General features: G+C 40.9%; 1 long non-coding RNA gene across 1 annotated transcript in view; it reads right to left on the bottom strand.

Annotated features, from left to right (window-relative positions):
* Window positions 1-240: 240 nt before the first annotated feature.
* LOC140700881 (uncharacterized) overlaps window positions 241-27327 on the bottom strand; it is a 95904-nt gene continuing 68817 nt past the window's right edge. Inside the window, exons 4-6 of the long non-coding RNA XR_012079615.1 lie at window positions 2586-2793; window positions 824-1045; window positions 241-301 (exon numbers count right to left, since the gene is read on the bottom strand). This is a non-coding gene — a long non-coding RNA (uncharacterized lncRNA). The remainder of the gene's footprint in view (window positions 302-823; window positions 1046-2585; window positions 2794-27327) is intronic.

Raw genomic sequence — 27327 nt, 5'->3', positions numbered from 1 at the left:
GGGAACCTTGTCTCAGAAAGGAGGAGCCAGAGGCCAAGGGAACAGAGCTCTGATTCTAACCTGGCCTGCCCTGCCCAGCACCTTGATCCAGCTTTAATTCTGTGTTTTCATTCTGCAGAAGTGCAGTTTTCAGTCTAAGTCCACTGCCTCTCAAAATGCTGTCTACGTTTTGCTCAGCTCCAGGTTCACCTCTGTGAGGCCATCCCGACCAGCAAGGGGATGTTTTCATACCCTTGTGACTGTCCAACGTGTGTTCTGATTGCTGGGTCTGTATCTGTTTACTTCAGTGCCTCACCCAGGGCTGAAAAATAATAACAGTGCCTGACTAAAAAGCAGTAACTAACGTTTACTGAGCACTTACTACATGCCTGGCACTCAGAGTTTATGTGCATTAACTAATCCTCACAGCCATCTCTGAAGGAGGCTCCATGTATAGGGAGGGAAAAAAAGGCTGAGGCCTTCCTAACCTGCCTGGGGCCACAGACTGGAAGGAGGACCCAGTGAGTGGGCAGTCACATTCCCTCCGCACAGCCTCTGGGTCCCACAGTCCTCGTCTCTGTTTAGACTCTCACTGCTTCTCACCAGGTGTGCCTGCCACAGAGCTTCCTGTGTCCAAGCACACAGACCTTCAACCCCCTCCATACGGCAGCCAGGGGGAGCTCTCTGAGACACCCCACAACTGGCCACTCCCCTGCTCGAGCTCCTCAAAGATCCCCATAGCATCTACGAGGAAGTTCAAACTCCTCAGCTTAGCACACCAGCCCCTTAATGATCAGGCACCTGGGAAGAAGTAAATAAAGATGGAGGCGATAATCCTAATTACCTCTTGGGGGACTTTGCCAGATGGGGCTGTGAAGGGAAAGAGGGCCTCTTCCTCAGACTCTGGAGTTACCTGTGGGCCTGGCTCCCTGAGGGCACTCCTCACGGACACCGCCCCCATCTTGTCATTCTTGGCAGTTGCCACTCTTCACTTGCCTTCCTGGGTCCCTCTTCTTTCATGCAGGACACAAGGTGCTGGATGCAGATTTTACTTCTGGTTCCACTACTGGAAAGAATTCAAGATGAACACTGGTTTTTAAGGGTTTTTGTTGCCAGGAACCACAGGGCACTAGACAAAAACTGTGACAACATCCCTAACTAGTCAATGCTCACTGTCAACCAATCCACACATTTTCATACCTTGCATGCCAATAAATTACCTTTTAGACACTACATTTCGGTTTTCCTCCATCAGCTGACAAATGAACCTGCGGGCTCTCCCATGGGCACTGCCTGCCAGTCACTGTTCAGTTTTAGCAGCAGCGTCTTTGTTTTCCTAGCAGTGTTATTACAGTTATTTAAGGATTTCATTATAAGCATCCCTATCCTTACAAAAACACATAAAACTGAAATTTTCAACATACATCAACTTATACTTATTGAAGTGCTGTTATAAGTGTGGGGGGACTGTGGTGAACAGGACAATTAAGATCCCTTCATTACGCTGAAAAAGACAATGTACAAACAAATTAATATGCAAAAGCATGGTTAGCAACATAAGGAAACAAATCAGGGTGATATGATAGAGAATTGGTAAGGACTGTTTTAGATTAGTTAGAGGAAGGGCTTCCTAAGCAGGTGACATTTGAGCTGAGATCTGCATTGTAAGAAGGATCTATTCATACAAATAATTGGAAGTAGAACATTCAGGCAAGTGCCAAGGACAGAGGTGAGCAGCCTGCCTTCTCTGAAGGCATAGCAAGGATGTTAGAAGGGCTGAGGTATTCTGAGCGAGCAGGGGATGGGGTTGGAGATTGGGCAGGAGATGTGAGTAAACAGATCTTTAAAACCATGCAGGCCAATGGCTTTCAAACTCTTTTATGTGACCTACAGTAAGAAATATATTTTATGTTAACAGTCCACTGGACACACTTATATATACCTACACCTGAAAGAGAAGTTTCATGAAATAATATTTATCCTTACTGCAAACAATAAACTTTGATATTTTCTATTTTATTTTACGTTAACATGCTGATCCTGAATAAGCAGTGTATGGATCTCACAGCCTAGAGATGGCTCGGTCTGGAAAACTCTGTCCTGGATTAAAGCAAGGAATTTGGATTTTATTCTCAGTGTAATTGGAAACCTTTGGAAAGTTGTAGGCAGCAGAGTAACATGATCTTATTTACATTTTTTAAAACTGACTCCGACTGCTGTCTGGAGAGCTGGCTGTATGAAGGTGGGCGCGAACCGCAGCTGGGAGACCAGTTAGGAAGCTGCTGCGCTTCACCTAGAGGAGGAACCATGGTGGCTTGGAGTGGAGCGGCAGCAGAAGACACCGAGAAGAGTGGATAATAATATGGAATTTGGAGGTAAAACCAACACTGGATGTGGAATGTAAAGAAGAGAGAGGAAGCAAGGATGATTCCAAAAGTTGTTTGGCGGTGTGTTTTTAGCAATGAGTGGTGTAGCCGCTTGTTGAGATGAATTGGGGGATGATTATGTTTTGGAAAATGGCAATATTGTTTTGGGTATTTCAAGTTTAGGATATCCGTACCTACAATACATCTTATTGGAGGTGGTAGGTAGGGAGTTAGACATACCGGTAAGGGTGCTTTGGTGAAAGATCAGTTTTGGTGATGAAGCTTTAAGAGGCAGTGGCACGTGGATCTTGTTTAAAGCCGTGAGATGATAGGTGTTTACCTAGAGAGAACGTGTGGCTGGAGAAGAGCAGTGGGCTTCCCACCTTCCGGACCACACCAGCAGTGACAGGTCTACCAGAGGAGTACTCCATTCTGAAAGTGATGTTCCCTGAAACACAATGGAATAGGAAACATCATTAGATATACTGGGTAACAAATAGTCATCCATGGAACTTGAGGTGGACAACTATGTGTTAAATTACAGAAGTCTAAGAACATATATGACTGGCTCTATTGGACCTAAAGTGTAATAATAGAGTTTCATAATTCGTTTAACTTTCTGTGGATAGAACACGTCTCATATTGCTTGCATGACTTCATGGTGAACTTCTACCCAGGTAATTTTAGTGCCTACTGTTTCTTAGGAATTCTTTACAGAAATAGGGGACTACCTATGTCATAGAATTTAGTCTTTGACTCCCCTTATTTAGAGCAATGTTCTTATTCTCGCGCATCGATGTTCGATGTTCTAGCTGAAGGCGTTTATACTCTCATTCAACCTGGCTTTTCTTCCTGGGCTGGAACACATCTATTTTCACCTCCCTTGGTAGGGAGAGTCTACCCTTGTCTCCCATCTCTCCCTCTCTTGCAGACAGGCAGGGTGTCAGAACGACTTAATTGTGGAAGCCATTCTAAGAAAAAGAAGACTCTTTACTTTCTTCCTTCCCTTACCTTCTCTTCACTTTCCTCCCCTTCCTCCCTCTCTTCCTTCCTTGCTTCTTGTTTCTTTCTCTATCTCAAGGGCAGTGGTTTTCAAACTTCAAATGAAAGTCTAAGTTAGAGCCCCAAATAGAAAATAAACAATGGACTAATGGTGCCATTTTCTTCCCTTTGTAGGAATCTTATCAGCAACTTCAGGAAATCTAAGGGCTCCACAAATCATCAATGAAGCGGATTCATTTCTTCTTGGAGGAGACTTCAGGTAAGAGAAGTCTCTAATACCTGTGAGCCAGTTGTTTACTCAAAGAAGGCAAATTAAGATGATTTTCTGTGACAGGATCACTGATAGGATTTCACCCTAGAGAAATAGTGGAAAGCCAGAGAGCTTACACAGATTGCCTCTTAAAGAGAATCACATTTCATTTGTTAATCAGAAAATACGGTTTACTTAATGATTTAAATAATTTAATAAAAAAAGCTGGTGTGATTTTTTTTCAAAAGGCAATGTAGTTTAACTAATGCTCATTTTGAAATTAGAAAACTTGATTTAATCTCTGCTTTACCTCTTACCAGCTATAAGCCTGACATAAGAGCAAATAATGTAAATTCTCTGAGCCTCAGTCTTCATCTATTAGTTGGGAAAAAATTTTTCCTCATAGGTTTATTGCAAAGATTAAGTGGAAATAACATGCAGAGTACCTGGTACCTGGCAGTATTTGTCATACAGTAAGTGGGCTCTTCATGTAAGACAAATAGTTATTATGATTATACATTTGCCTACCTTTGGTGACAAAGGTTGACCTGGGTTAGATACAGCCTCCAACCCTGTAAATGCTAATGAGAGGTCTGGCTGATTTTAAAATGGAGCATGACGCATATTTAAGGGCCAAGTGAAATGGGTTTTGTAATATATAGTCATACTTTGGATGCTTCCTCAGAAATTCAAGTCTGTTATACACCTAAGGAAATGAAAAAGCCAAAAAATTCTGGCAGCTGGCCTAACGGCCTGGATTCCTTTGGGTCAGTATAGTTTGTCCTCTTTGTTCCTACTTAACAGAAGTTAGGTCCTGACCACAGCTCATTTCGACATTACTTTATCCCTCGGATGCCTCCTTGAGTTTTCAGAGCACAGAACACAGAGACTAAACATAACCAAGGCATTATGTTTATGAAAATGGGAGTCTGCGTAACTAAAATTGAGTTTTATTCATTCATTCTTTCACTCCCTCAATAAATATTTCCTGAGTTTTGTGTACTGGGAACACATATGTACAGACACTCTATCGTGACAATGACGAGACAAACAAAACTCTGCCTTCAAGTAGGGTCAGACAATAATAAATACATGAATAAATATTTCAGGGTGTGGTAAGTGTGACGAGGAAAGCAAGCATGGTGCTGTGGCAGAGACTAACAGCAGTGAGTAGTTAGAGAAGGCTTCTTGTGGGAGACAGTAATGAGGATGAGACCAAAATGCCAGCCAAGTCAAAGGTCAAGAGAGAAGCTCTCCAGAGAGGCAACAGCAAGAGTGCTGAGGTGGGAAAGAGCTGGAAAGGTTTTAAGAACTTCTAGAGAGCCAGCACGATTGTAGTATAACGAAGGAAAGAGGGGGAGAGAAAGGCAGGAACCGCATCACACAAGCCTGTGAGGTATCTGAAGATTTTCTAAGTCTATGGGACGTCACTAAGGGCTTTGAGGTAGGGGAGTGACATGAGCTGGTATACATTTTCCAAAAAAATCATGGTGGAGAGGACAGACGGGAAAGGGGCAAGAGCGGGTGAACTGGGACAACGATGAGGTGGCATGGGTGGTGGTTTAGAACAGAGAGGACTAGAGAGTTTCAGGATTTATTTGGGATGCAGAGCCAAGAGGACTTGCTGATGGATTGTGAGATGTGAGAGAAAGGAGAAAATCATGGTTTCTGGGTTTATCAAGTGTTCTGGTGGTTCTGTCAGTTTCAGAGAAAGAGAAGATTTCAGTGTGATCCGTTTAGGAGCTGGGTGAGGAGCGAATCACAGGTTCCATTTTGGAAATGTTAAGTTTGGGATGTCAGCAAGACAAGCAAGCAGTATGCTAAAAAGTCAGCTGGATGTAGATGAGAGTCTGGAGCCCAGAGGAGACTGCTAAGCCAGAGACAGAAGTTTGAGATTCTTTGGAAATTTGTTTGTCTTCAAATTCAAGGAGATGGATAAAATCATATAGGGAGAGGAAGAAGAAATAGCCCAAGATTTGGCTTTGGGGACTCCAAAATTAAGGTGATTGGAGAGGAAAAAGATTTAGCAGAGAGAACCAAAAACCATGGCCTTGGGTTAGGAGGAAAATCGTAAGTGACGATTGTAGGAAAAAAAACCTAGGAGAGGCAAGTGTTGTGGGAATAAAGTAGTTAACTGTGTCAGAATCAATTTGTAACCCCCAGATTTCTTTATATGATAGTCTACAATATCCATCTGGACAAGATTGATCTTGGCTAAATCTCTTATGAGTGTCAGATGGGCAATTTATTTAACCTGTTTTTTAAAGTTAATATAGGAAATTCATTATTTTTCAAATCTCACCTTTATTGAGGTATAATTGACTTATCTAACTTTTCTGAGTGTTAGTTTCCTCATTTGTAAATTAGTGCAATATATGCATTTCATAGGCATTTGTAAACATTGAGTAAGCTAATTTACATAAACTACTCACAGAACACTAGGTATACAGTGCTCAATAAATAGAAGTTATTATTATGAGATAGCATTACATTTAGAAATCAGAGGACCTACATTCTAATGATTTCAGTGTAAATCCTACATTTAACAGTTGTTTTGGGGGGCAATAATAATTATTTGAATTTCAATTTTGTTACCAGTAAAATGGGGAAAATAATTTCTGTCCTGCCCTTCTTTCCTGTAGGGCTGTCCATAGGATTAAATGGAGTAGTGAAAAGGAGAAGACTCTATGAGCTGTCTAGTGCTAAGGAGTTATGAGGAATTTGTCCAGTAGAATTTCTTTTTGTTCAGCTTTCAAATCAGTCATATGTCTACACTTTCGGAGTACTGGGAGTAGGTTTGAAGGAGGCAACAGACAAAACTGAAAAAACGAAGCTTGTTAGCTAGACCCAAACTTATCAGATTTAAGTTTCAGCTCTCCAATACTCTGTTCCCCTTATTTTCTTTTGAAGGGATCTGCATTAATACAAGAAGAAGCAACTGGCTCCTGAGGACATCCTTCCCAGGATAGTCAATCCACTGTGGATGTTCCAAATCTAGCCTTTGGTAAGTTGAGGGTACATGGCCAGCACTTATCCATAGGAAGAGGAATTCTTCCCATCCATGTTGTGACCATGTCTCCTCAGCTCCCCATGACTCAGGAAGAGATAAGCTGAATGGGAAAAGGGAAGTGAGGAAGAAGAAACCAGTGGGGAAATAGAATGATGCATGGAGAGAGAGGAGTGGAGGAACTTTTAGAATTGGAAAGAGGAAACACCATCCTCAAATTAAATTTGCTGGCATGGGAAGATCCTGGAGGAAAGGGGTTCTGGAGGGAGGGGATGTTGAAGTGCCTCTGGACCAATCATAAAGTGTTTGCTAATTAAAAAACCAACACTAAAGAGATGAAATGACTAATTCAGGGTTACTTATAAAAGCTGACACTTTTGCAGTCACTGGTGATTTTCTATGGTGTTCAAAAAATAGCAAAATCTTAGGGGGTGGATATAGCTCAGTGGCAGAGTACATACTTAGCATGCACAAGGTCCTGGATTCAGTCCCCAGTACCTCCATAAAAAAAGTTAAATAAATAACCTAATTACCCCCCCACACACAAACTAACTAAATAACAATTTTTTTTAAAAATAGCAAAACCTTGACATTATCTTTGACATCTCTTTCTGTCTCTCATACTCAAATTCATCAAAACAGATTATTTTGAATATATTTTAAAATACATCCAGGACCTGACCGCCATTCATCGCCTGCAGCGCTACCATCGGAGGCAAGCCACCCTCAGCCTCCCCTGAATCAGTGAATGGGCTCAGGCTTCCCCTGGACTCCGGGGAGGCAACAGTCTCTTCACACAGTAGTAGAATGATCTTTGTAAAAACTCAAGATCATGTTCTCTCTCTGGTCAACATATTCACTGGCTTCCCATCTTACTCAGAGTGAAGTTCAAAGAGCTAACCATCACCTAGAGAGCCCTGCATAATACCCCCTCCCCCATGCTCCTTTCATTTTGTATCCCACCACTGTCCCCATGCCCCCCTCACTTCATTCCAGCCACAATCTCTCTGCTATTCCTTTGACAAAAGCAGCATGCCCCTACCTTGGGGCCTTTGTACTTGGTGGTTCCCTCTGCCTGAAACATTCTTCCCTCAGATATCTGCATGGCTCACTGCTCACTCCTTCAGGTCTACTCCAGGGTCACCTTATCAGAACACCTTCCCGGCCAGCTGCTTTAATTCGTACACACACACTCCGCCCTCCAGCCCTCTACTCCCCTGTATTCCCTTCTAGCATTGTCACCTTTGTACATGTTTCATATTTGATTATCATCTGTCCCCATACACTGGAATATAAATTCTATGAAGAAAGAGATTTGTCGTCTTTTTCAATCCTTGATTTCTAAATCTGGCATATATTAGGCACTGAACAAATGTTTGTTGAATGAATGAATAAATGAATCAAAACCTGTGACTCAGAGCAAAGAAGCAAAGACATCAGGATTTTAAAAAGATGTGGAGATAATTCTTAATTCTGTCATTTACCAGTCATCAGCTTTTAGGTACAGTATCAGACTCAGTTTCTCCAGCCTATTACATGTGGATGGTACCTGACTGCATCCCATACAAAGTTGTGAGGCGTAAAGGAGACATCGAATTTAACTGCTGGACCCTATATACAGTATCATTCTCATAACACTCTTGTAAGGCAGGTGTCATTTTCCCATTTAACTGGGACCACTCTAAAGCTCAGAGAGTTGTTATCTAGACAGTAAAGGGTGGTGTTAGGGTTTTCAGTCAGTGTCCTGTTGCCCTTACACTCACATCCTTTTCACCATGGGCCACCTTCAAATGTTGGTTGTTATTTTCAGGTCAGTATGAGGAGCCAAGTGTGGAAGAGAGTGTTGCACATTGAGTTGTTGACATCAAGTCTTGATAAAACGGGAAAGAAGGGATTTTAGCAAGTGAAACTTTTCTCCTTGTTGTGGTTAAATCTGGCAAAGAAAACTGTAGCTGACTCTCCTGAAAGACTATAGCCACTTCCTCAGTCACTGCTGGACAACTCAGAGCCACTCTGGAACTTTGCGGGGATACCTTCATTTCCTCTCTTCAGCAGATGTGGGCTCTGCCATTCACTAAAGAAATGCTCTCCACTTTGCAGGCTTCCTTCAAGTGCCGAAACATGGAGAGAGAAGAGGCAAGCCAAAGCAAAGTCCTGGCTTTCTTCTTCTTTCTCAGCTCTTTCTGGTCCTTTCTAATGTATATTGTGATCGCTGCCCAAGGCTCAGAGAATTCCATTTTTAGTTCTTCTGCCTCCCAAGTACATTCTCAGTGAATGAGGTCTTCTCCCCTTCATGGTTTCTGGGCCATTTGGGTCCAGATGGGTCACCTGTCTCAAAGGGATGCCACTGATTCTGATAGAAAGCTCTATGAACGTGGGTCTCTATTTCACTAGCTCTTATTTTCATTTTGATTGTACTTGTGGGGAGAAGTGCTATTTTAACACAACAAATCACTTTAACCAGCAGGGTTTCCCATTTGTTTCTTATCTTAGGTTGGGTGGCAAGTCTCGTCAAGTAAATAGGTTTCTTAGAACAATAGTTCTCGTACTTTTCATGTTCAAGGTATTTTTAGTGGCTCAACTTGAAGGACTGTCATCTGACAACAATAAACAAGTCAGCAGTCATTACTGATCAGTCTGATCTACAGGAAATAGAATTGCCTCATATTGTAGGATTTTTTTCCCCCAGCATTGCCTTGATCTCACAGAACCACTGTTACTGTTTGATAGAAATACTGACTATCCTGACTACTCTCTTAAATACACAGAAGAGAATGTTCTCAAGTGTTCCAGTAAATGGTTCTTTCCTTAGCACCTGTTTGAATCCGTGATACAAACCTTTCTGGTTCACAGCAAGTTTTGCTCAGCCCTATACTGTGTTGCACAGCCCACTGAATGCAATGCTTAATCTGACAGGCGTTGTCGAATAGAGCATCTTTAGTGATAGCCAAAATGTATTGGGCATATTGATCACAAATAAGTGGCAGTTTTTTTGATTCATGCGTGTTCTGTATCACAGTGCTTATAAAACTCTGGTCTGGACAAATGCAGACTGAGATTCTGATTTCCTCTGTTCTCTTTCAGTTTTTCTCTTTTACATATAACTGTGTTTAACTTGTGCTTTTGCCAAGGTGATCTGCAGGGTTTTGGTTTTTTAGCTGCGCAAATACCAATTTTTCTTTTCTCTAGGTCCATGAGGTCACAAAACAGGAACATATAAATACAACTCTGGTTTTCAATAAAAGAGTCTAGTGTGGGGAAATTTTATTCGTGAAAAAAATTGAGTTTGGTCCTAGCCACTTGGCAATTGGATGGGATTGGTCTGAATATATATTCCTTCCTCTGTAAAATAGAGATAATAATGCTATCTATGTATAAAGATTAGATAATATGTGGAATACATGTGGTACAGTGCCTTAGTATTAATTTCCTTTTCTTGATGGCCAACTCTTTTTCTGGGTACCTATCTGTGTCTGCTGTTGCTGCTGTCTGAAGGACTTGGGTCAGGTCTAAAGGATGGATGAGTTGGAACTGACAGCCAACCAGTAAGCAAGAGTGAGAGGCTGAATTTCTGAAGTGGTAAAAAGATGCATATTAACTCTAATCTTCATAAGATGTTTAAACATGCCCCCCTCTTTGTATACACCTTGATTTAAAAATTTTTAAAGACAATCTCAGTGATTCCTTTCTTCTTTGGCCTGAGTTCTCCTAATCCTGGGCAGTAAATCTGAGGAAGAATGAGAGCAAGGCAGGGAAAGTGGGCGAATAGTCAATAAAAAGGTGCATTATCAAGCTGGCAATATGTGATATCAGGTGACACTGTTACCTGATTTATGTGACTTTCTTCTAAGAGACTGTAAAAACAATTGCTGCTCAAGTCAGTCCTTCGAAGAAAGGAAGGAAGGAGAACTTATCTATTAGCTCCCAATTCTCATTGGTCAAATGCTTGCTCCCTGGGACATTAATTCTTTTACATTTCTGGGATCAGCATATGTGGTACCTTACAGGTCCCATGTCATCTTATCCTTCAGCATCAACTGGAACAGGAGCCAAGATGTGCTTTGTACAGGCATGTGTAAGATGCTGTTAGGTTGTGGCCACATGAAATGAGTCAGAGTGCAACCAGAGTTTGTCAATACTGTGACAAGTCTGGCAATGACAGAAGTGGCTGAGATCAAGAGAATCTGAAGCAACCCTAAGTGGTATATGATACAATCCACCCCCTTGCACTAGTCACCTCAACCCATGTGCTCCTGTTATATCTGGCTGCCATTCTAAAATCAGAGACCTCTCTCTTTCTTTTTCTTTCTTTCTCTGGTAGGAACAACATGCTGTCAGCTTCAACTGATTCCAAGGTATAATAAATATACTCTCCCTTCTTCACCATCTATTCTAGAATTCCCTCACTTCAGTTGCTTGCCTGCTGAAGTGGCCTCATTTCTGAGGGTATGTATCCACAGTGGCCTGGCCTTTTCAGGCTGTGGTTGCTACAACTGATCATTTGCCAGGTATAAAACCACCAACAGATACCTCAGTGAATTCCTGGGTTGCTGACACATCCCTTTTTATACCTATTGTATAGCAGCAATTCTGGATTTTTTCTCATGATAATGAGGATCAATTACCCCTGACAAGACATTAATACCTTTCTTTGCCTGATGTTCCTTGGTGTAAGGAGCTCAAAGTGAACAGGTAGGTCATACCTTCAAGTTCAGTAAGAACTTTTCTGTGTCATTTGAGGGAAGCATTCTCCCATTTCAGTCTACCTATTTGATCCTCAGGAGACACAATCTCTATCTTGCAGAACCCAATATCAGAAAGAACAAATTCTGTGAGTTTTAGAAATTGTAGTGAAAGAACCCACCTCTATTTTGACCCTGTGCTTCCCAGATCCCTTTATTCTTGGTATTTAGGGTAAAGCATCACTGTGTATCTGCCATTTATCAGCACATACCCTGTATCCTAGAAGACAGCAATCAATCCCAAGATGGTGCCTTAGGTGAACCTTCAACAAGGCTTTACAGTGTTCTATTAGACAGCTACTCCTGGTGAGGGGTGTGCACTGAAGAAAAGTGGTTCCTGTAATTGTGCTTCTATTGTAGCACTTCCTTTGGCATAAATAGGGATCTCACTCCAGGGAAGTGTTGAATGGAACATGATGCTGATAGATCACGCATTCTGTGAGGTGGTTGGATGGTGGTGCTGAGGAAAGTGAAAGAGAAGGAAAACTAACATTGTTAGCAGATTTCTATTCAATGAGGCCAAATTACTGACCTTTTCATGGTAGAAGTGGCCCATTGTAATTGGCCCACTGCTAAAATCGAGGTTGCCTCAAGGGGATGGTGCAATACTGATGGCTTAGATTTGGTATCTTCTCCTGGAAAACTGGATGCTCACCATGGCAGTAGCTATATCAGTCTTTTTTTAAAGAAATAGTTTTATATTTTTATTATACTTGGGCAAATACCTGGGAGTAAAGTTGCTGGGTCACATGGAAGTTATGTCAGTCTTGATTAGAGGAAGTCCATGCTGTTAAATGCATTCTGTGTCTTTATTCCTCCATGTGGCCATTCTTTTGATTGGCCCATTTCATGAGGCTTTAAGTTGCTAAGGAAGGGGACAAACTGGTATCTATAGGAAGAGTCATTCAGTCCCTTAACTACTGAAAGCTTCCTCTGCAGGGAATACTTTTTGATGAGCATTAGTGTGAGACATAAGATCTGCACACTTTGTTCCCATTTTTATAGGTTTGTTTATGGACCTCTTCCCCACCACTACTTGTCTTAAACCTCCAGTGTTATTTGTTCTCAGCCCTTCAAATAACTAGCCAACTCTTGCAACCACTTACTAGGAGTCTAAGTACCTCAGGCTACATCTCCTTCCATTAGCACCGAATGACCAAGTGTACTGCCAGCAGATCTGGCCACTGGAGCATTTCTCTCCACCACTGTATTCTAGAAATACCCTTGAGTGGAACCGTACTTGTCTATTTCACCAACATATTATGCCACCCAATCTGTGAACCAATCCCAATCTCTTTCTTCTGATGATGATTGAAGGGCATCCCTCTATGAGCTATTGGTTTGAGCTTCAAAAGAGGCATTGATACAACAGGGGTAGATGACTTGGGATTCTGGGATGGTTATGCAAAGTACTTATGCCTTCTTGAATCACTTGGGCCCAATCTCCAATGTACCATTTCCATAGAATAACGGATTGTGTTGCACCTGCTTGAATTTATAACACAGTGGATTACACAATATCCAGCATATAATGGGCAACTCTGGTCACATAGTCCTTGATATCAGTAATCAGTCCCTCCCAGGGTCCAGTAGAATGCCAGCTATTGATTTTCAAACAGAAAATCTGCTGCAAAAGGTCTGGCCTTGCTCGCAAGCTCTAAGAGACTACGTGGCAACTTGCCTATTGGGGTTTGCCTGGTCCTCCACTCAGTATCCTCATCTGTTACCTTTAGTGTACAGCCTGAATGGGTAGGTGGTCACAGCTTCAACTTGCTGCCAACTCCTCTCTTCCTCGAGTCCTCCGTGAAATTGGCAGCCTTCTGAGTCACCTGATAAGTAGGATGGAGCAGTGTTCCTGAGTACAGTGTAACCCAAAGAGGCCAACTTAGTACTGGAAGTTGTAATTCTTTCCTAATGGTAGGAGGTGCAAGGTCCAACAATCTGTTCTTATCTTAGAGATGTGCTGTCCAGTAGAGTAGCCACTAACCCCATGTGGCTATTTTAAATAAAGTTTTAAAAATATTAAACAATTTAGTTTCTCAGGATCACTAGCCACATTTCAAGTGCTCAACAGCCACATATAGCTAATGGCTATTTTATTGGGCAGCAAAGATACAGAATGTTTCTATGACGGCAGAAAGTTCTATTGGATAGCACTGCTTCGAGGCCGTGTCCCTACAAGTCAGGTTAAGATTTGAATACAGGTCTGTATGGTGCTAAAGCCCATGGTTTTCCTACTTCAGCAAGTTGCAGAGGGGCTGGGTCTAAGCAGATGCTTTCCTGTTACTGTATTTAAGGGCAACATGAGCAATCCATTTGGATTTTTGTGCAGCTGAATTTTGGTTCATGCAGTGTAACTAAGTTTTGGTTCATGCAAAAATTCTCTTTGCATTTCAACAAATGAAAAAGGCTTTTTATCTAAAGGCCAGGTCTGCTGTGGCAGCTCCCCATATCTGACCTCTCTTTCTGGGCCACAGTGGACTCAGAAAGCAGTTTTCTTTTTAAGGAAAGTTTTCATACAGCTCAGAAACAGTGTGCATTTTCAAAGAAACAGGGCTGACTAGAATTCTGTGGCTGACAGCAGAATCTCTGAATGCTGCAATTCTGCATTTCCATCTGCACTCCATGAAAGGCGAGGATCATTGTCCCCACAGAATGCAGCTAAATGGCAGCTGGAGCATGAATGGACAGGAAAAACATTCTCTTCCCTCTAATAACACCACTTATAGCAGATAGGCGAGGTTCCCTTCTGAATGTGGTAAAGAGATGCTGTTATGATAAGAGTAATTATTATACATTAGTTAAAATCCCATTTAGGGAGTGTTATATTGCTACTATTTTAAAAGAGGTTTGCTAACCCTCCAAGTTGGAGGGGGAGATTAATTAGTGTCCATGGAAGGATCTCCAAGATAAAAACAAATTAAGCCTCCCCATCCTGCCTTGCCTGGGTGTCCTTGAGTTGCTGCTTCCTTTGTGACAAAGATAGTATTTGGTCTGATCTATTCTTATTGAAGAGAAAGGATGGAACATTTGCTCAAGGGCGTCTGATATGCCAGACACCATGATAGGTACTTTAAAAGAAGAAGGCACCTTTGAACTAGGATTTCCCATTGTTCCCACCCAGTTCACTGGAGAACATTGCTAAATTGAGGCACTTGACCCCTAGAACTATGTTTATGACATAAATTGGATCATCTGTTTTGGGTGGCCCCTCCCAAACCATTCCTGATTATTTACTTCCATTTCATTACAGCAGGCAAAAGAAGACAGGGGATTAAAAAACACACTACAGTTATTTCTTTTAAGTTCTTCCATGAATACTAAAGACATTTGCTTCAGGATTGTTGGCTTGAAAAATATTTTTAAAATATGGCAGGTCCAATTACTACCTGAAATTAAGTGCTATTAACTTTTATTCTTTGTCTGATCCCACTGGCTATAATAGTTCATCATTCTTCCTATCAAATATTTTGAACTTGTATCCCAGATTTTCTGAGACAGACCTCATTTCATACACTGCAGCTATTGTCAGGTAAGGCAAATTACAGTGTATGTACTTAAATGCATTTTTATTTTATAAATCTTTGTGAGATTTATTGTGTAAATAAATTTACAAATAATAAAAAAAATCTTATGGCACGTGCTTAATTTTAGCTTCAAAAAAAATACATTCACCTATCACCCAGATCTTGACCTATTTCATATATTTCAGTTAGTTTTGCTAACTATGTTAATTTTAGACCATTTATATAACCTCACTGCAACTCAGGTTTGTGTGTGTGTGTGTATGTGTATTTAACCATAAAAAAGGATAAGCAGCTTCACCACATAGGGCTCTATGAGGATCAAATGAGATGATGTATAAAAGCATTAGTGACTTTCCCTTCCGGGCAAGGTTGGTTTAACAGGGGCCAGATTTACCCTCCTGGCTGAAACAACCCAAAACTGGCTAAAATATATGAAGCAGTAGTTTTTAAGACAGTGGGCAATAAGCCACAAGGGACAGTAATTCTTGAGAGACAGGAAACAAATGAGGTGAGCTCTGCAACTGTCACAGCCTGCTGCCTTTAAAGAGTTTCCAGGCAGTGCAGCAGGGAGGCAAAGTAAGTTTCAGGGCAAAGAATATTACCAAGAATAACGAATGTCATTTTATAGTGATAAAGGGGTCATTCCATCAAGAGAACATAACAGTCTTAAACACATATGCACCTAATGACAGAGCTTCAAAATACATGAAGCCAAAACACGATGGAACCACAAGGAGAAATAGATCAACCCACAGACAGGTTTCTTTTCTAAAACAGCTTTCAGTTTTGACTGGGGTGAAAGAGTAGTCAATAATGTGATAGATTAGAAAACTGAAAATGTTTTAGAAGTAATGCTATAAAAATAACAAATGAAAAAATGAACAAAGAATAGCTAAGTTTCATTCACTAGAGAGGAGATTTAGATAATGGAGCGTTAGGAAAACTGGGAAAGGACTTGGATGGGGAGCGGCAGAAGTGGAGTTCTGTGGGGAGGTGCTGGAAGTGCAGTGGGTGACTTGCATATGAGATGCTAGGATAAGGTATTTAGACAGTAGTGTCACAGGACAAACAAGGGAGAGAGACGCAAGATGCCCAGCAAAAATATTTCTCTCTCCTTGCCATAAATACTCTTCAAACTATTTTGTGAGACTTCCTCCCTTCAAGGTTAAACCAGATGCTCATTATAATCCAATTTCACCTGGATAAAACTCTAAAAGGATGATGTATTGGTTAGGATAGACTAGAGCCCAAAATTCAGTAGTGTAACACAGTAAACATTTCTTTTTCTTTCATGTAACCATCCAATAGAGTTCTGCTATATATGGTCATTCAGGACACAGGCTGCTTTTGTCTCATGTTTGTGCTTCTCCTTCCACTTTCCAAAGTCTATTTAGCTAGTGGATGGGGTAGGAGAGCCAGGAATGCATGAAGGAGGTTTTTACATTTCAGGTCCAGAAGTGGCTCATGCCACATAGGTTCACATTCCCCTCACAGAAATGCAGACACATGGTCTCAACTAACTGCAGGATGTGGTCCAGCCATGTGCCCAGACAAAAAGCAGAACACTGGTATTTGTAAACATTAGCAATCTCTACAACAGATGTCCCCATCCCATCTATTTATTGATGCTCTGGGAACCACTTTGCTTTGTTGAACACTGGTCCTAAACTGTTTTCTAAGTGAATTTAGTATTTTTACTGTAGTAAATGCTCATGGAAAGAATTTGAACTGGAGTCAAACATGAGTATTTTCTAACACCACTGAATGGCAATAAAACATTATACAAAGATAAAAACAGGCTGATATAAAAATGTATCATCAAATCTCAGAATGTTAGAGGAGAGCAAAAGAGTCTTAAAAACCATCTAATTCAGTCTCCTAATTTTGCAGATAAATAAACTGAAACCAAGAGAGGCTAAATTATGTGTTCAAGTCTCTGAAGACAATCAGTAAGAGAGCTGAGGTCGAAACATAATTGGTATGACCTCACGCTTTAAATTACCAACAGGAATTTAACACATCAAGATAAAAAGTCTACATGTTCTATTTCCAAAAGGCACAGAACAATTAAACAGTTTTGAAATCTGGTAGTCTTTAAATTATACAGCTGCATAAAGGATACTCACTTTTATTTCTGAAAGACATTTTTTTTCTTTTGATTGATGAGGTAAGAGTCTACCAAATACGTGCCTGCTGTGCATGGGTGAATGAATTGGATTGTTATAGCAGTCAGGGTGGGGCTCTTCCTTTAAGAAACAGTAGGACAATTTTCTTGGTTTTCATAATTACAAACACAGATCAAGTCAGAAACCTGACAATGTATAGTCCTTTGCTTTTAGGGTAGCAGCCTTTCTCAGTGGGACACACAGACTTGCTTTGTAGTGCTTGTTCTTCTCCTTGGTCTGATCCATCTGAGTGCTGCTAGCTCCCTTCTCCTCTTCCTCTTTTGTATACACCCCAGTACCTGGTTCACTTGGATTTGACACTAGGGATTCCATACAAGTGGATTTTTCAGACAAATGAAGTCTACCTGCATTATCAAAATATATATAGCACTTAAAGCAGTGTCTATTGTATAAAAGGTACCAGGTATATATTCGCTCAAGGCATCACAGCCTACATTGTGGAGGGGTTGTGGGAGGGCAGATACTAATAGAAAACACAAGTGTATTTTCTAACATAGTGAGTGAAGGGAAAGTACTAAGTGCTATTGTAGTGTTAACAGAGGAGCCAGATTTATCCTGGCACTGTATTATAGAACTCTTTATATTTTAGTATTTCTCTCTGGTATGTAAGTTTTTTGAAAGCAGGAAGCATGTCTTAATTTTCCTTATGTAACTGTCAGCACAGTATCTTGAGCATAGCAGGGGCTCAAGACTACTTTGGAAAGAGAGGTTAAAGGAAAGAAAGAAAAAACATCTTGATTCTACAGGTATCACCATGAGAATATAAAGATGTTGGAGATGACTATTCTGCAGGGGGTAGAGAATTAAGTTTCCTGGTGACCCCTCAGCGCCTTCTTTTCAGGCATCTGCAGCTTAATGAGGGTGTATCCATTTATGCATTAAGGCTCATGCACTTTATTCAAAGTAGTCCCGCAGGTCTTCCCAGAGGACTTGTTTGCTTATTTTATACAGGATTCTTAGAATACTGCTGACATGTTTGATAATCAGGGAGTCTCGGTTAGGGGGGGGTGCTTATCTTGGAGAAAGGAAATGAGCTATGTTTGAAAGCAGGCTTTCTTCCTCTCTTGGGAGTTAAACAGTTTGAAAACAGGCTGCCTTCAGCCTTGACTGGAATCCAGGGTGAGGGAGAAATACAGGGATGCCATATCAAAGGGAGCATACTGTTCTCCTGGCCTGAGGGTGAGTTCATTCCACAGGTCACCTGGTCTGAGGGAGCTGCTCTCTGTGGAGCTGAGGAGAAAAGGGAGGAGCAGGTGAGCCTTGCCCCAGGCCACACAGTGGCTGAGCCAGGGACAGACCTGTACGCTCCCAGTCTGACATCCTACACCATAACAAATGGGAATTTGAACAGTATGAAATGACTTTTAAAAATCTGTAAATAAATAAGGAGAGAGAAGGAGGAGACTGTATTGTTTGAACCTCCAATTTTAAATTGTGTTGAAAGCCTATTTTGAAATAAGGCAATCAAAATAGCTTAAAAATGACACTAATACCAGCAAATACTCGTATGTTATTTATTATTTGCAGGGAATTATTCTGGGAGTTGTAATAAGTTCATTTAATTCCCACAAGATGTCCTGACCTGGGCTCAGGGCCCTGAGGCTGCCCCAGAGAAAGCCAGTAAAACCAGGGCTGCATTGGGAAGTTGGAAGAGGGCAGATAACTGGGCCATGCCAGGGTGTGTCAGTGAAGGAACACAGGAGTGTCACCGCCCAGGTCCCCAGCAACAGTCTATCAATAACATCCCCAAATAGAAAGCATCAAATAGCCCAGGCCTTGGCTTTGAGTTGTCACCAACCCAGGTGGCCAGCTCAGGAAGCATTAGAACATTTTGCTCTTCTAGGAATAAAAGAACCACAACTGTGTCCTTGAGTCTGTTAAACAATGTTAACTAGAGGGAGGGGTCAGGAGAGAGGTAAGTGTGGTGGTTTCTGGGCAGGAGATGGGAGAAACCACATGGCTCATTTGCCCAGCACTAATGGATCTGAAGTGAGGAGCTTTGATGCCACGGGGACTGCTGTCTTGAAATAGGAAGAACGGAGAACAAGGGAAGTCCATTAGTGTCATGTTTGTATTTCTCCTCCTCTCAAGCTGGATTTTAGGCTCACAGGGAGAAGAGACCAACAATTTCTATCCTCAAGAGCTTTGCCCATTAGTGTCAAATTCTCCCAAGGGGGAGACGGTAAAAAACCCAGCAGTGTAAACAGAGGATTCAGAAGCTTACCAGAAAGCCTCTTTCCTTTGCCCCGGCCATAGCTATGACGTCTTAGGAAAATGATTAGTAGTTGGTAATCATGGCAGGTGCTTCTTTCCTCACCCTCTACACTTGCAAACTCTTAGCAAGAGATGGCCTTACCTTTATGGGGTCTGAATCAAGTCCCACTAACTACAAAGTCATAAAGAGTCATCAAAATTGCAATGTACATTTGCTCTGATCCATCATTAATTTTACCAAAACAAAATGGTTTGATCTGCAGAAATCAAAAATAACAAAATAAAGTAATACAAGTAAAATAAAAAATAATGTATAATATTTATCAGCACCTACTCTGGGCCAGGTAGTTTTAAGTGCGTTACAAGCTCTAACTCTTTAACTCTTACAATGCCAAGAGGTAGAATCTGTTTATATATCCATCTTCAGTCGAGAACACTGAGGCCCTGTGGGGCAAGTAGTTCACCATCTATTACCACTTAAAAACCTGCTCCAACACTATGATTACACTCATCTCCTGCTTTTTTGGGTCATGATTCTGGACAGGGCATGGCAGTCAAGCTCTGCTTTGCTCTAACATGTCTAGAACCACAACTGGGATCACTTGAATATCTAGAAGCTGGTCAGGCATCTCTCTCTCTAGCGGAGTCTCCACATGGCCAGCTTGAGTTTCCTCATAGAACGGTGGCCTCAGGGTAGCTGGACTTCTTCCATGGTGCCCCAGGCCTCCAAGGGCAAGTGTTCAATAGACCTGAGCCGAAGGCTTCTTATGGCAAAACCTCAGAGTTCCCAGAAGGTGACTTCTAACGCTAAGACTAGCCAAGATTCAAGGAGAAGGGAATAGAAGAAACATCAAAGGACTGAGAATCATTTTAAATCTGCCACAGTAAGTAATCAGTCAAGTGATATGGCCAGTAAGTTGGAAGATAGCATTGACTCAGACACTTAACCACTACGCCAAGTTTAGCAATCTGGTCATTGAATTTATGTATCATTGAGACAAACCCAGTGGATGACGGATATTCTGACATTCATTGTAATTCAGTTGTTTGGAACACAGATTACATTTTCTTGTAAACAAATGTGATGTTTCTTCCTTCTCTCCCTTCTTTAAACATTTGTTGAACACTAATTTTGTGCCAGGCATTGCCCCAGGTGTTAGGAATACAAAGCAAACAAACTATTGTCCCTACTTTTGAGTCTCATGGACTAACGAGGAGGGACAAACATCTAATAATTACTGTTCAGTGTGACTAGCATTGTATGATAGGAATATGGAAACTGAGGAAGAAACACATTAACTCTAGAGGTGTGGGAAGGCTTTTTAAAGATAAGGTTTGATTATACCTTAGAGGATTAAGAGGAACTTGCCAGGTATTATGGACTGAATGTTTGTCTCCCCTACCCAAAATTCATAGGTTGATGCCTTAACCCCAGTGTGACTGTATTAGAGATAGGCCTTTTACCAAACTAACTGAGGTTAGATGAGGTCACAAGGGTGGGGCCCTGATCTGAAAAGATTAGTATTCTTAGAAGTAGAGACACCAAAAAGCTAGCTCTCTCACCCTCCTTAGCTCCCCTCCCACCCCAACAAACCAAGGAAAAGCCAAGTGAAGACATAACATGAAGGCAGCCTTCTGCAAGCAAGGAATAGAGCCCTCACTGGAAACTGAATAGGTCAGAACTTTGATTTTGGAAATCCAGAAACTGTGAGAAAATGAATTTGTGTTGTTTAAACCACCAAGTCTATGGTATTTTGTTATGGCAGCCTGAGCTTTTTAAGACACCAGCTTAAAAGGAAAGGAAGAATGTTCCAAGGAGAAGCAACAGCATATCTAATTGAAAGGAAACTTAAAAGAGCATGGTATATTTAGGGAACCAGCAGTAGTTCAACAAGCCTGAACCATAGGGTGTTTGTGGGTAGGCAGTGGGAAACAGAACAGAAAGATGCAAAAAGGTGGGTGTTTTGACCTTGAATTGCTGAATTAACCAGCCCTACAGCTGCCTGACCTCTGGATTTCTCCTTATGTGAGATGTTTCCATAGTCTCTGAACCACCATGACATGTTTTCTGTTCTTTGTTTTCAAGGGCATTGAATCAGAATTCAGAATGAATTTTGACTGCATTTTACAAAAATCCTAAAGTAATCATTACTCAGGCCGGTGTTTCCTTTATTGTGTTGTTTCACCATTATCAATATATGACTTGGGGATCATGTTACAAGGACCAGCTACATTGGAGATCATGTTACAAGGACCAGCTATCATGTCTACATTCCAACCAGGGAGACAGGAAGATACAGATCACCTGTCTTCCCTTTTTACAGACAGAAACCACATTCTACACTCCTACTTGTATGCCATTGGTCAGAAGTTAATCACATAGAAGCACATATGTGGAGGCTTGAAAAGCTGTCTTTCCTTTGGATGGTTTTGCTTCCAGATAACAATCTGTGGACTTATTACTAAAGAAGAGGAGTAGGGATATTGAGAAATGCTTACCTGTCTCCATCACCTAGAGACTCCCACTAATTCATCTAGATGATAATGCACTTATTTATATGAGAGGTGATGAGTGGAGTGGAAATGGATTCCCAAAGGGGGTTTTGTGGGTTACTGTGAGGATAATTCTGGTGTGATTGAACTTTTACCATGGTTTCTGATATGCAATCAGTTTTCTGATGGAACAATAAGTATTCATGCCCAATGTACCTAAGATGGCTTTCCTGAAGTTTTATAGGCTTTTCATGTAGCAATCCTTGCTGAGAAGGAAGAGACATAAAACAGAGAGAATATTTTTCTCAGTAGGATATACGTTCTTGTTATTTCATAGTATTTCAGTCAGTTAAATGCTTCAGTATCATATAGCTTATGTGGATAGAAAAAGCAAAAGCCATATTAAAGAGTCATTCTACAGCTTTTGCACAGCAAAAGAAACCATCAACAAAGTGAGAAGACAATCTACAGAATGGAAAAGAATATTTGCAAGCCATATATTTGGTAAAGGGTTAATATCCAAAATATATAAATACAACACACCAGCAAAAAAACAAAAACAAACAAAGCCCCCTAAACAATCCAATTAAAAATGGGCAGAGGACCTGAATAGATATTTTTCCAAAGAAGATATATCAAAGGTCAACAGGTATGTGAAAAGATGCTCAACATCACTAGTTATTAGGGAAATGCAAATCAAAACCACCATGAGATACCACTTCATTGCCATCATCAAAAAGAAAAGAGATAACAAATGCTAGTGTGGATGTGGAGAGAGGAAACCCTCGTGACTGCTGGAGGGACTGTAAATTGGTACAGCCACTATGGAAAACAGTATGGAGGACCCTCAAAAAATTAAAGATTAGAAAAAGAAATGGTAAAAAAAAAATGAGGATTTGGGGTTTAACAGATACAAACTACCATATATAAAATGGATAAACAACAAGGACCTATTGTATGGCATAGGAAACTATACTCAGTACTTTGTAATCACCTATGATGGAAAAGAATCTGAAAAAGAATAGATATACACATGTGTATAAGTGAATCACTTTGCTGTACACCTGGAACTAACACAACATTGTAAATCAACTGTATGTCAATAAAAAAATTAAAAATAGAAATACCATACAATCCAGCAATTACAATTCTGAGACTATATCCAAAGGATATAAAGACAGTAACTCAGAAAGATAATCTGCACCCCCATGTTCACAGCAGCATTATTTACAACAGCCAAGACATGGAAACAACCTGTGTTCATTGACAGATGAATGGATAAAGAAATTGTCCCATATATATATGGAAATTCTATCACTTGCAGCAACGTGGTTGGACCTTCAAGGCATTATGCTAAGTGAAATAAGTCAGACAGGGAAAAACAGACACTGTGTGGTTTCATTATAGGTTGTGTGCATATATATATATATATATATGTGTATATATATATATATATATATATATATACACACACATACATACATACATACATACACAAACTCATAGAAAAAGGGATCAGGTTTGTGGATACCAGAGGCAGAGGGTGGGGGGAGGGGGAATTGGAGGAAGGTGTCAAAAAGTACAAACTTCCAGCTATAAGATAAATAAGTACTGAGGATGTAACGTACAACATGATGACTATAGCTAACATTGCAGTATATAATATAGTATAAGAAAGCTATTAAGAGAGTGAATCCTAAGAGTTCTCATCACAGAAATAAAAAAATTTTTCCTTTTTTGTTGTTTTCTTTTTTTTTTCTTTTTATTGCATCTGTATGAGAAGATGGATGTTAGTTGAACCTACTGTGGTAATCATGTCACAGTATATGTAAACCAAATCAACATGCTGTATTCCTTAAATTTATATATTGATACGTGTCAAGTATTTCTCAATAAAACTGGAAAAAATTGTCATTCTGGTTTAGGAAGGAATTCTGGTTATGACTACTGCAGCTATTGGACTCTTGTTTGCAATACTCAGGTGGAATACACCAAGTTTAGGTATTTACGATAAATCCTAAAGAGCATCCAACTCAGGGCTGGGAGATTATTCAAGGACTGAACCTACACTGGAGAGTAAGAAGCTACATACTTCACGAAAGCAGTATAATTGTCACTTTCTTCTCTCCTTCTCCCTGAGGAATTGGTAAACATCCTTAGACGGTGTATTAGTTTCCTGGGGCTGCTGTAACAAAGTGCCATAAACTAGGTGGCTTAAACAACAAAAATTGAGGGTAGACATCTGAGGGCGGGGAGAGAGAATCTGTTTCAGGTCTCTCTCTCCTAGATTCTGGGGGTTTGCTGACAATCTTTGGCTTGAAGACCGCATCCTCACTGTGTCTTAACATCTTCTGTCTTCTACGAATACCCGTCTCTATGTCCAAATTTTCCCTTTTCTTAAAAAATAAGGACACCAGTTGTATTGGATCATGCAAGGACACCCTAATGATCTCATATGAATTTGATTACGTCTGTGAAGCACTGAGGTACTGGGGATAATAACTTTTTGTGTGTGTCTGGGGAGATACTTCAACCCATAACAGATAGGTGTTTTTGAGGAGAGACCTTTGATTTTGATATGGTTTAGATTTACCATCTTGTGGCTTCCTTCGATTTTCTTCTGGTGCCCCTACACTCTTTTTCCCCCCAAGTTACTCTGTGCTTATTAGGACACTGAGTAGTGATTGCTTATGTTATGACTGAGAATCCACATTAAGTATTCAAATTTTATTGTCAATATTGCTGAGACTGATTCCCGAAAACCTGCTGCAAAATGCCGGCTGCCTGGTTTACTTTTCACTGTGGGGATAGTTGCAAGGTATTTCACCTTTGCTTCCCTCATTTCCTCTCAGCCCTCTGGATGCCTCCTCTATGCCGCCATCCCCTACACAGATGTTAACTTTCTTTTTTCTCTATTTGCTGCATTGAAGGGGAACTTTCAGAGACAAAAGTCGTCTTCTGCCTAGAATCTAACCTCTTCCTCCCTAAGCTACTGCACCTCCTGTGTAACACCATTAGACGTAGCCTCGGGCTGCTCAGGGACCAGTTTCTATTTGCTATTTCTTTCCCAGGACGGTGTACGCATACGTTCCTGCCTTATTTTGAAATAGTGATGTTTCCTGCCACGTGCAATGTTCCTCAGCCCATCCGCAGTCCCCTAATTGTGAGAGTGATGCTTGGCTGTTCTTTGAGCAGAAGCGGCCACTGAGTGGGCCAGCGTGGCCCCAAGCTGGTACCATCCTTGGCTTGTCTGGAGATGATCTTGTGAGAGGGGCTCACAAATCTGTATGAATTGCTCCCATTGGTTCACTTTAGGATTCCATGCAGATGATGCAGTGAGTACAAACCAGACAGGTGGAGAGAAACAGAGATGCAGCGAGAAAGTCTGAAGGACTTGCCTGGGCCCCAGAGAGTCTAAAGTCCTGATGGCCTCTTGTTCCTGCTCCAGACACTATAAACCCTGAAAATAAACTCTCTCCCTTTCTAAACGTGGTCCTTGCTACAACAGCAACAGTAACAACAACAACAAATACCACCACCACCAAAAAAACAAAACTCAGATTTCTAACCACTATTATTATTATTATTATTATTATTATTATTATTATTATTAATCTCTTGAGGCTCAGAGACTTGAAGGGATTTGCCTCGTGTCGCACAGCTGTTAAATGGTGGAGCTTGGACTTAAGCCTGATTGTTCTGATAACAAATGCCATATGCTTTCTACTTCAAAGTACTTCACGACAGTTAGTGAAAATATTCTTAGAAGCAAAGCACAAGGATAACACTTCTTACAAGGGTTTTCTTCCTTTTAGCTCACTAATGTCATTGGATCTTCAAAGCAAACCTCTAGAGGAGAGACATGAGAGGCAACTTTATCTTCAGTTTTGAGTGCAGAAATTGAGCTTCTGGAAGTTAACTGACTTGACCAAGTCCAGAAAACCAAGAAATAGTAGGGGCAGTGATTAGGATTATGTCTTTTTTTAATACCCAACCCAGTGTGTGGCACATATTTGACATTCAGTCCTTTTTTAGGAAACAAGAAAATGAAGGAAGGAAAATTGGGAAGGAGGAAGAAGAGGAGGGACAATGGAGAGTCTGTTTTTATAACCTCAAGTTACAGTCAATATGCAGAGAGCAAAGACTTTGTGCTGTTTACCATCCCTTCAACCTAGAGCCCCACCCAAGCCATGTTCAGCAATCCTCAAGCTTATTTTTTGGAAGGTCTGTGTTGGGGATACCTAAGGCCTCAATAATTCTTGTCCTCAGTGAGTCATCCTCTCCTCCATCTGTTTATATAACTAGCCTAACCACAGCCATTGTTGCTGATTACATGATGGAAATGACCTAACAATGTTTTATTTAATGATCTCCAATCATTTCCATCTGGTCCGTGGGTGGCTGCACAGTCATTATTCATCAATGAAACTTTACAAACACAAACACATTTGTAAGTATATAATAAAACCTCAACAATTTGCACTAATTGGAGGGAAGGTCCATCTGAATTAAGAAAAAGTAAGAAATGCTGTTTTATTACTTCAAACTCATGACGTAATTAACCGCCTAATGAGCATGTGGCATGGTGGAAAGAGCACTGTAATGGGAGTCTTGTGAGGTGGATGTCGTTAAGAAGAGAGGTGAGCTGAACAGAGGAGACACATAGTCTAGGTCACACAAGATGCAACACTGGAGCATGGTGGCCACATTTCAGGGTCTGGCTCTTAGATCTGTAGGTCCATAAATGTGAAAATGTTGGTACTGCTAGCAATGATCCAGTCAGCAAGGCTAGAAGACTGACCCCACACAATAAGTAAATGAATCATGCTAAATAAAATCATATGAGCCCTGAACATAAAACTTAATGCTAACATTGTTAATTTTGTTTGAAAGCCATCTTTCAGGTGGACCAAATCTGTAAGTGGGCTGATTAGAACATTATCTCTCATGTAGGAAAAGTGCTTATGGTAAATCAATTTTGATTCATTAGGTTGCATTTTGTTACAAGTAACAGAAACTAAAATTCAAAATAGGTGAAATGAATGGAGGCATTTGATAGTTTCTGTACTGGAAATTGAAAATTGGAAATCCAAAGCAGAATGAAACCTGGAGTTGGACTGATTTAAGCACTCAGCTATATAATCAAGTTCTGGGTTTAGTTGTTTGTTGTGTGTGTGCGTGCGTGTGTACGTGTGCAAATGCTCATGTGCCTTGTCTCTGCCTTCTACAATTTCATATTCATTCTAAGGCTGGATTCTCTTATGGTAGCATAACAGATACACTGGCTTTACATCTGCACACCACATGGCTCAGAATGGAATAGGACCAAGATGGGGTGGAGGAGGAAGATAAAAGGAAAGGAGAGGAGAGAAGGGAGAGGAGGACTAAATGTTGAGAAGGCAACAGTATTGTCCTAACACATACAACCCTTAGGTGCATGGCAAGCACAGAAACAGAGAGGGAAGAATTCCCTGGGTGAAAATGACAGCCACTACCATCCAGTTCATGGCATCGCCCCTCTTGGGCAGAGATGGAGGCAACATGGCTGGTTTACGTTCTTT

This window comes from Vicugna pacos, chromosome 13, assembly GCF_048564905.1.
Source record: "Vicugna pacos chromosome 13, VicPac4, whole genome shotgun sequence".
Classification (NCBI taxonomy): domain Eukaryota; kingdom Metazoa; phylum Chordata; class Mammalia; order Artiodactyla; family Camelidae; genus Vicugna; species Vicugna pacos.
Note: the sequence above shows the minus strand (reverse complement) of the source record. Positions and strands in the feature narration are given on the sequence as shown.